Below are 11,847 nucleotides of genomic sequence, written 5' to 3'. Positions count from 1 at the left end.
CAGGCACCCTGCTTGAGCCTACGTTTGTGCCTTTTATCAATTCTTTAGTATATGTGGCTACTTTTAAGGGTCTTCATCTCCCTAGCACTCCCCTCTCTACTTTTTGAGGCCTAGGGGTGTTCTGTTGTATTTTTCAATCAATACTCTCTGGCCCTAGGCATCTGCAGGTTTTTAGCTCTCTTGTGGTTTTCACAACCTATGCTCTGAACTTCCTGCAGCAACCCCTAGCCTGACGTTCTAGCTGTGCTACAGCTGGCCATCTATGCTCTGACCTAGGTGACACAGGGATCAGTTAGGCAGCACTCAAACAAGCCAGAACCCTGGAAAGTAGATCCAGTTTTCTCTGTGAGTCTTGTGCAAGGAAACCAAGGCCTAGGTAATTCCTTCCCTTAATCCACTTCATAAATTAAACCTGGGAGGAGAAAAATACCACAAAATTTCCCACCATACTTAATAAGGCCCTGTCTTGATTGAGTGCTCACTTGGCTCCTATTGATCCATGACTGTAATCCAGAATTTCTACAAAGCAAAATCAACCAGTCCCTAGTTGTATGTTTGATGTTTCCATGGGGAAAATAGGAACCTAAGTGTTCCTAGTCTTCCATCTTGTTCCAGGTTCTGCCATTAGTGTTTTTAATATCTGTACCTACAATGTTTAGCACCATCAGAAACAAATATTAAGTGATTGTTACATGCAATATAAGGAAGTGAGGAATGTGTGATACCAGGACTGACATGTTGGTTTTATTTATTCCAGTTAATTGGTGTATTTACCAAGGTTATAATGAAGTCTTATTTAATATTAGCTATTGTGACTTTATCAAGCATATAACTTAAAATATACAAGTACTGGAATGGTCAAGAAGGTTGTTTCTTTTCAAAGATAACTATATTTTGACAGCTTCTATCTCGTTCATCTAACAGGAAACTCAAATTTTATGACCAGTTGAAGAGATATATAGTTGCTTTTAGCTTCCCCCCTCTCTCTCTCTAAAAATATATGTGTTTATATATTTTATTTTATATAAATATATAAACATATGTATGTATATATATATGTCAGTATAGGTAGCTGCCTATTTCAAGTATGTGCAAACCTGTTCAAGGAAACTGAAGACAGCTGGATGTAGAGATTTATCTGTGTTATAAATGCAAATGAAAGTCTCAGAATAAGAAAGAACTCTTCCTTCTGTCTCCACTCACTTAGAATAAGGCAGCATAATTCCATGTGTATAGTCAGTGACACCTTTCACTACCCAAATGGGAAAGCTATTTTTACTAATAGAAAGTCTCCACTATGGACCTAGGAATCTAGAAAAATGGTCTGTCTTTTCCTACATTCGTATATTTCCTATATTCACAGAAGGTAGCTTAATCCCAGGATCTCAGTAAACTGGTATCACTTATTTATTAGTTGCTGACATAAGTATTGTTGAAAAGAGATATTCTTAGATTAATGCTGAATAACAATGAATAAGCAAAATAATGTGAAAATTGCTGGGGAATTTGAAGATGGGTTAAATTGGTATGGACTGGCAGGATCTATAGGGTTAAATTGTTATTTGATTGCAATAATTATTCTTAAAATTAGAAAACATAAGTATGAATCAAAGGGATGTGTTTAAGCACTTTTGCTTACAAAAGATAGTCTTCATATTTCTTTACAAAATGCATAGCTCAGTGGTGACTTGTGACTTGTATCACAGAGGAATAGAACCGAGAAGCACAATTAGAAAGCTATTTGGATCGATGAAAATAGTCAACTATACAATTCATCCAAAGAAAAAAGATGAAAACAAAATTACCTTAAGCCAATTGATCCTCAGAGTATAATTTGCATGTCATGTACCATTATCTATATTATGAATAACATATATGTATTAATATGTATTAATATACATATGTATATATTATCATGTAGTATAAACGTAGTATGGTACATTATGTCATGCATATATGTGAACTTTCATATATGTAAAAGAATAAATTGGTAAAATATTATAAATATTCATAAATTCAATGGGCATATGCAAATTAGAATAGACACTGATCATTGCACGGGAGAAAGATTACAGAAAACCCCTGATCACTAACTTTATTCACTTAAATGATTACTCTTTTTGGAGAATGTTGAGGAAGCATATAAGAGTCCTGGAGGCAGAAATATGAAAACATTTCAGTATTTTAAAAATAATCACATTGGTTATTATTATTATTATAATATTACTAATTATCTATTGACTAAATGTATGGACCAATGTTATAAACCATTTCTGTTGACGTTATGAAAAAAGGCTAAAAATGTCCTACACATTAATATAGAGTGCTATAATACATATTTACATGTATTGTAAATCCATACATACATATATACATTGTATATATGTATTATAATACATAGAGTGATATAATACATCATATATAATAACTTGTTAAGTTGGCAAATAAGTCTTTTTTTTTTTAGACAGAGTCTCACTATATCACCCCCAGAAGAGTACTGTGGCGTCACAGCTCACAGCAACATCCAACTCTTGGTTTTAAGCTATTCTCTTGCCTCAGCCTCCCAAGACCTAGGACTACAGGGGCCTGCCACAATGTCCAGCTATTTTTTGTGTGTGTTGTTGTTGCAGTTTTCATTGTTGTTTAGTTAGCCCTGGCTGGGCTTGAACCTGCTGACCTTGGTGAATGTGGCTGGCACTGTAACCACTGTGCTATGGGTGCTGAGCCCAAATAAGCTTTTTGATTTTTATGTTAGAGATAGAGAAACTAGAGCTCAGCCAGGTGAAACTCTTTTCTTGATGAAACAAGATTTATTTTCTTTCTCTTTTTTTTTATTTGTATAAATATAAGGAGCTGCAAGTGTAGTTTTTACTATATGGATTTATTGCATAATGGTGAAGTCATTGTTTTTAGTGTAACCCTCACCTGAGTAATGCATATTGTACTTATTAAGTAATTTCTGTTTCTTCACTCCCCTCCCAACCTCCCATTTTCCTGAGTGGGGTCTCCCAGTCTCTAAAGTGTCTTATTCCATGTACTGTCAGTATATACACACAAGTTAGCTCCCACTTATAAGTAAGAACATGTGACATTGGACTTTCTGTTTCTGAGTTATTTCAACCAAGCTAATGGCCTGGCTGAAGAGTGTTCCATTGCCTCAAAGTGACAAAGTTCTATGATGTTGTTCATGCTCCAGTCTGTAGCTAAACCTAAACTGAACATGTTCCTTTAGTCATCCTGCTCTTCACATGGCCTCAAAAAAATCACTTGCATGAGAATCTACATAGTAAGCTCTGCTTCCAGTGAACCAGAGTTAAAAGGGCCATGTGGGGACACCGTTTACAAAGTAAATAACAGTTGTCAACCTCCAACTGAAAATGTATGTTGACTCTATTTTTATATGATGGTTAGTATACTTTAATAAAATTTTAGAAAAATTTTCTTTGAAATTGATTAAAAATAGATTTTCAGTTAAATCTTTAAAAATGTGTATAATAACACATAACTAAAACACTCATCCTCATTTTACTCTCACAGCATTCTTGATAGGTTACAGAAGTGACTATTATTATGTACATTTTACAAATGAAAAATGTAAGAAATTAAGGTCCTAAAGGTCTATAATTATTGCCTATAACCAAATATCATTAATATAATGCCTATGTCAGAATCACAGGTAATGGCTCAGTGCCTATGGCTCATGTGGCTAAGGCACCAGCCACATACACCTAAGGTGGCGGGTTTGAATCCCCAGCCCGGACCCGCCACACAACAACAACCAAAAAATAGCTGGGTGTTGTGGAAGGCACCTGTGGTCCCAGCTACTTGGGAGGCTGAGGCAGGAGACTTGCTTGAGCCCAGGAATTGGAGGTTGCTATGAGCTGTGATGCCACAGCACTCTACCCAGGGGGACAGCTTGAGACTCGGTCTCAAAAAAATAAAAAAAAATAAAAAAGAATCACAGGTAAATTGTAGGTTTTTAGTTTCCTAAGCAAATTATTTCTTGTTCTGTATCTGGCTGCCTTAAGTTATTACTCTATAGAATCTAGTCATATTCAAATAGATATCTATTTTACAGATAGTGTCTCACTCTGTTGCCCAGGATGGAGCACAGTGGTCTGACCACATCTCACTGTAGCCTCAAACTTCTCGGTTCAAGCAATCTTCCTATCTTGGACTCCTGAGTAGTTGGGACTATAGGTGTGCACCACCATACTGGGGCAATTTTTAAAAAATATCTGTAGACAGTGCATCTTGCTATGTTGCCCAGGCTGGTCTCAAATGTAGTGATATTCTCATGTTGGACCCCCCAAATGCTGGGCTTGTATGCATGAACCACTGTGCTTGCCTTAGGAACATTTTAGTATATACACACACATACACTTTACTGCTAGAGTAGATATGTTTACAGACATATGTAACTACCAGGTAGGTGTCCTGACTATAGCTCATAATATAATAAATAAGTACGTATTTATAATACCACCAGTACAATTCATTATCTGAATGAATAACAAAAAACATTTTCATGTCATTCAGGTTACCAGCTATTCTAAAAATATATGTCATTATTAAAAAATTTATCTTCTTAAAGCTTTCCTATTAGAAACAAATGCACATGTATTCCAATCTTCATGTTGATATTTTAGTAAAAAAAGACTCATAAATTTAAGTTTTCACAGACAGTTATATAATTACCTTGGGTAGAAAGAAGCTACCTGATTAATGTCCCATTGATTTATCCTGTATTCCTGGGATTTTCAAATTTACATCCTCAATTTTAAATCAAGGAACATGAGAATGTGTCTTCTGTTGGGTGTGATTCTAAGGCAGAAAGATAACAGTGGAATTCTTCATCCATTAATAAATCCTAAATTGTGGGGATCCTTCAGTGGTTTTACATACTTAGTCTGTCAGTCAGTGGATACATAATTGGATTGCCCTTTTATGAGCCTAAATAACAGTGGCAATATATTATTTGGGAAAAATAAGCATCTACTCTAAAACTTCCCATGGCCTTACTATGTAGGGATCTTTCTTTCCCATAATGAGGGCATGAATGCTGTAAAATGTTTCCCATTTCATCTTTTGGGGCTATAGAAAATTGGCAAGTACATGTGAGAGCCAGCTGCAGAGGTGCTGAGGGATTCCCGTTGCACGGCATGGTTGAGCACAGCAGATGCACTGTGTCCCCTTCTCCCTGGCCCATCACTATCAATTTAACAACAGGGCAACAAATGGTTGTCAACTTCTACCTGCTCATTTTCTGGGGTGACAGGTAACAGCCATATCAAGTAAGTAGAAGTTAAACATTTATTTCTAAAGGTCTGGGCTGAAATCAGCATTCTCCATCACTTGTGCAAGTTGAAACTTTGCCTTAGGTGACTGGATATTGAGTCTGTCCTAAGGAAAGTAAGATATAAAACTCAGTGTTCTCTTTAAAATTGTTAACATTTAGAATATAAGGCCAATAATAGCTCCGATCATACCTGGTGAAGAAAAGCTGTTTGATTAAATTGTTTATAGATTGCAAATTGCCAAAGAATCCTTGTATTAGTGGTAAAAAAAGAGAAAATCAATACATAATAAGGGACTGATTTCAGATTTATGCTGAAATCATAATTTATGGTTAGAAAAGCATCTAGCACTACTGTGCATATCCTACTTTTTTATTACTAATTGTTAATTCATCTGGAGAAGTTGAAAATCAATTACAAATCAAAGTAATTAGTAATTGCAATATTGTTCCTATACAGTCATGAGTCATTAAACAACAAGTGTATATTCTGAGAAATGTATCATTAAACAGTTTCATCACTATGTGAACGAACGTTGTATAGTGCAATTACACAAACCTGGATGCGGTAGCCAGCAGACTTAGGCTCTGTGACACACATGTACAGCCTGTTGCTCCTAGGCTACAAATGTATACTCACATTATTGTAAGGAATATGACAGGTAATTGTAATGCAACAGTATTTGTATATCTAAACATATTTAAACATTGAAAAGGAACAGTAAAAGTATGGTATAAGAGATGACAAATGATACAAATGTATAGGACCTAATATAAATGGAGCTTGTAGAACTGGAAGCTGCTCTGAGTCACTGAATAAATGGAGAGAGAATGTGAAGGCCTAGAGTCTTGCTGTACACTACTGTATATTCATAAATACTGTCCAGTCAAGCTGCACTGAGTTTTGAAAAAATATATTTCTTTCTTGTGTATAATTAAACTTAGCTGCCAATGTTTATAGAAGCACAATTCATAATTACATAGATGTGGAGATGACCCAAGTGCCTACCAATACATGAATGGATTAATAAACTGCAGTATATCTGCACCATGGAGTACTAATGAGTACTACTCAGTAGTACTACTTCAGTGCTGCTAAAAAAATAGTGGTCTAGTATCTTTTGTAACAACCTGGATAAAACTGGAAACCATTCTCCTAAGTAAAGTATCACAAGAATGAAAAAAAAAAAAAAAAACACCAAATGTGCTCAATACCAAATTTAAATTTGCCCATCAACTGGAGCCAGCTTTCCACAGAGGCTCCCATCTAGAAGGAGAGTTAAAAAGCAGAAGTTTAGCAAGTAAGCTGATGGTCTGGAGCTTAGCCAAGAGAGAAGATTGAAGAATGCACATCAACCTTGCTGAAGCAGGCTGCATCCCCAAGGAAACAAACAATAGGTACAAAATATATCACCAAGCAGATGGGAGTCTCCTCCCCCATGAGACTGGATCACAGTATACTTTCTACATACAAACAAGTGAGAAGAGTTCAGATCTCCTATTTTATCCCATGGGATAGACCGTCTAAAAACTGGAACTCCTTCTCCAGAGAGGACATACCAGTGTGCCATGGCACTCTCCTGCCTGGCATAAAACTGTATAAAACTGTGTATATTCTTTACCTGAAATTCTGAACTCCCAGAACTCCCCTCCACTCTCACCCTGAGGTCTGGAAGCCTGTTCCCCATGGAGTACAGATTCTTGGCCATTTTCTCGAGACGTGTGGACAAGGCATGGGCTATTGCTGGTCTGTGCTGATTCTGCCACATGGCAGTAAGGAGAAGATGATGAACTGAACTGAGGGAACCATATAGGAGATGGAGAGGCTATGCCCTGTGGCACAGAGCAGCAACGGCAGTGGTGGGAACTATAGGGCTCATATCCCTGGAGATATTTTGGAAAGACACTCCCTGCCTCTTGGAGCAACCAGAGGAAGCCAGACATCTTTTCCAGTTGTAGAAAGTGGCAGTATGGCTGAGGAGACATAGATTTCCCCATGACTCAGGCAGGAGCAAACCCCTGGAGCATCTGCTCACTAGAGGGAATAGAGACACAGCTCTGTGGGGTTACCAGTGACTGGGTGTGACAGAGATACAAGGTTGGGAAGGAGGCATTAACCTTCCCAGACTACTTCATTTGCTGGGTGCATTCTTCTGACCTCACAGAGCACTGGAGTGAGGCATACTTGAGCTGCCAGAAGACCCCTGCTATCTTGTTGCTGGAGACATTTTGAACTATCCCATCTGGGAGCAGTGCTGACTGAAACAATTGATTCGGACCTCTTGAACTGGGCCAATCACCCAAGGACTCTCTAAAGTGGTACCCTGGGTGTGTGGTTGTGGGAAGGTTTGATTTTCTTTTTCTAGTTGTTCCTGTGGGGGGTGGGGTCACTTAATTGCTGGTATTTCTCCACAGCTGAGACTTCAACCCAAGGTAATTGATATACTAGGATAAGATACAGACCGGCTGAAAACAAGACTGAGCCACTTAGCCCCACCACACCAAGCAGGTCTCCAGTGTCTAAGGCAGGGCTTCTCAAACTTTTTAAACAGGGGGCCAGTTCACTGTCCCTCAGAACATTGGAGGGCTGGACTGTAGCCCCTGGGATGAGTTAGCTGCTAAGTAGGACAGGCAGCTGTGGCAAAAACACCTGGCAGGCTGAATAAATGTCCTAGGCAGGCTGCATATGGCCTGTGGGCCATAGTTTGAGGACATCTGGTCTAAGGCCATAGCACATTTCATTGGGCAAAGGCCTGGTTAATCACTACTCCAGAGCCCCCAAACCAACTGCACCTTATCTGCTCATCTAGCCAAATGGTTTAAAATAATCATGGGGCAAAATCAGTAGAAAAACTTCGGTAACATGAATAACCAGAGTAGATCAACTCCTCCAAGGAATGACATGGTGGACACAACTGAAGATCCCATTCATAAACAAATGGCTGAGATATATGAAATTGAGTTCAGAATTTGGATTGCAAATAAGATTAATAGAATTGAGGTAAACTTGGAATTAGAAATTCAAGGAGCATTTCAAAAGTTGTCTCAAGAATTCAATGAATTCAAAGGTAAAATCACCAAAGATTTTGACACATTGAGACAAGAAATTGCAGCCCTCAAAGATCTGAGAAATACAGTAGAATTCCTTCAGTAACAGAATGGAACAGGCAGAAGAAAGGATCTCTGACATTGAAGACAAAGCTTTTGAATGCTCCCAAACACTCAAAGTGGAAGAGAAGTGGAGAGCAAAAACAGATCATTCTCTCAGAGAGTGCTGGGATAATTTGAAGAAAACTAATATTCATCTTATAGGAATTCCTGAAGACCATGAGGTGACTTTGAAAGGCACAAATGCTTCATGAGGTAATGAAGGAGAACTTCCCAGACATGCCACAATATTCTGAAATTCAGATAGCAGACAGTTTCAGAACTCCATCACAACTCAACCCCAATCAACCCCTCAAAGATCTCTTAGACACCTTATAATTAACTTCACCAAAGTTAAAATGAAGGAGAAAATCTGTAAGCATACAGACATAAGAAAACCATATCCTACAAGGATAAGAATATTAGAATGACTGCAGATCTCTCTGCTGAAAACTTTCAAGCTAGAAGAGGGTGGTCATTGACTTTTAATCTCCTAAAACAAAATAACTTTCAACCCAGGATCCCGTATACAACTAAGCCAAGTTTCATTTATGATGGAGAAATTAAATACTTTAATGACATTTAAGTTGAAGAAACTTACCATAACTAAACCAGCTCTCCAGGATATTCTTAGACCTATCCTCCATAATGACCAGCACAATCCTCCACCACAAAAGTAAACTCACTCAGAAACTTTTGATCAAATTCCAACTTCCACAGTGGTGAAAGGATTACAAATGTCCACTGAGGGAGGGGGAGGGGGAGCCTGTGGCTCAAAGTACTAGGGTGCCAGCCCCAAATGCCAGAGATGATGGGTTCAAACCCAGCCCTGGGGGAAAATAAATGTCCACTGGACTCTGGAAAAACTTGATACTCCAAAGTTTACCAGTCTTCTCAATATTTACAATTAATGTGAATGACTTATACTGTCTGCTAAAGAGGCACAGGTTGATGGACTGAATACAAAAACTCAGGCCAGATATCTGCTGTATACAAGAATCTCATCTTACCATAAAAGATAAATAAAGACTCAGGGTGAAAGGATGGTCATCTATATTTCAGGGAAATAGAAAGCAGAAAAAAGCAGGTGTTACAATTTTATTCACAGATACAATAGACTTTAAACCAACAAAAGTAAGGAAAGTTAAGAATGGTCACTTCATATTTGTTAAGGGTAACACTCAACATAATGGGGTTTCAATTATTAACATATATGCACCCAACTAGAATGCACCTCAATTTGTAAGAGAGACTCTAACAAACATGAGCAACTTAATTTCTCCAGCACAATAAGAGTTAGAGATTTTAACACTCCTTTGACAGTGTTGAATAGATCCTCTAATAATAAGCTAACCAAATAAATTTTAGACTTAAACTTAACCATTCAACAATTGTATTTAATAGATATCTATAGAACATTTCATCCTAACAAAATTGAATACATATTCTTCTCATCAGCCCATGGAATATACTCCAAAATTGATCACATCTTAGATCACAAGTCTAACCTCAGCAAACTTTAAAAGAATAGAAATTATTTCTTGCATCTTCTCAGACCATCATGAGATGAAAGTTGAACTCAATACCAGGAGTCTGCATACTCATACAAAAACATGGAAACTAAATAACCTTATGCTGAAGTATAGCTGGGTCATAGAAAAGATTAAGAAGGAAATTGCAAAATTTTTGGAACAAAATAATAATGAAAACACTAATTACCTCTGGGATACCATAAATGCAGTCCCAATTTATAGCACTGCAGGCCTTCCTTAAGAGAATGGAAAGAGATGAAGTTAACAACTTAATGGAAAATCTCAAGCAACTAGAAGAGGAAGAACATTCCAATCCCAAACCCAGAAGAAGAAAAGAAATAACCAAAATTAGAGCATTCCTTAAGAGAATGGAAAGAGATGAAGTTAACAACTTAATGGAAAATCTCAAGCAACTAGAAGAGGAAGAACATTCCAATACCAAACCCAGAAGAAGAAAAGAAATAACCAAAATTAGATGTAGAATTAAATGAAATTGAAAACAAAAGGATTATACAATGGATTCATAAATCAAAAAGTTGTTTTTTTGAAAAGGTCAATAAAATAGAGAAACCTTTGGCTACCCTAACCAGGAAAAAAAGAGTAAAATCTCTAATTCCATCAGAAATGTTAAAGATGAAATAACAGCAGACTCCTCAGAAATTCAAAGAATCCTTAATGAATATTACAAGAAATTCTATTCTCAAAAAGACAAAAAACTGAAGGAAATAGACCAATACTTAGAAGCACACCACCTTCCTAGACTTAGCCAGAATGAAGTGGAAATGTTGAATAGGCCTACATCAAGTTCTGAAATAGCATCAATTATACAAAATCTCCCTGAAAAGAAAAGCCCAGGACCAGATGGCTTCACATCAGAATTCTACCAAATCTTTAAAGGGGAACTAGTACCCATATATATTACTCAACCTTTTCCAAAATATAGAAAAAGAAGGAATACTACCTAACACATTCTATGAAGCAAACATTACCTTGATCCCCAAACAAGGAAAAGACCCAACAAGAAAAGAAAATTGCAGATCAATATTACTAATGAATATTGATGCAAAAATATTCAACAAGAATATTGTTTCTGTTTGCCTAGCAAACAGAATCTAGCAACAAATCAAACAAATTATACACCACGACCAAGTGGGTTTTATCCCAGAGTCTCAAGTCTAGTTCAATATACATAAATCTATAAATATAATTCATCACATAAACAAATTAAAAAACAAAGACCATACGATTCTCTCAATTGATGCAGGAAAAGCTTTTGATAATATCCAGCATTCTTTCACGATTAGAACACTTAAGAAAATGGGTATAGAAGGGACTTTTCTTAAACTGATAGAGGCCATCTACAGCAAACCCACAGGCAATATCGTATTGAATGGAGATAAGTTGAAATCATTTCCACTCAGATCAGGCACCAGGCAAGGTTGCCCATTGTCTCCACTGCTTTTTAACATACATTGCAATGGAAATGTTAGCCATTCCAATTAAGAAAGAAAAGGCAATCAAGGGTATCCACATAGGATCAGAGGAGACCAAATTTTCACTCTTCACAGATGATATGATTATATATCTGGAAAACACCAGAGATTCTACTATAAAATTCTTAGAAGTGATCAAGGAATACAGCAGCATGTCTGGTTACAAAATCAACACTCGTAAATCTGTAGCTTTTATATATACTAATAATAGTCATGCTGAAAAAATAGCCAAGGACTCTATTCTCTTGACAGTAGTGCCAAAGAAGATCAAATACTTGGGAATGTAACTAACAAAGGATGTGAAAGATCTCTATAAAGAGAACTATGAAACTCTAAGAAAAGAAATAGCTGAAAATGTTAACAAATGGAAAAAACATAC

This window comes from Otolemur garnettii, unplaced genomic scaffold, assembly GCF_000181295.1.
Source record: "Otolemur garnettii isolate 467f Iridium unplaced genomic scaffold, OtoGar3 scaffold00001, whole genome shotgun sequence".
In the NCBI taxonomy this organism is placed as follows: Eukaryota; Metazoa; Chordata; class Mammalia; order Primates; family Galagidae; genus Otolemur; species Otolemur garnettii.
This window is presented reverse-complemented; position numbering follows the sequence as displayed.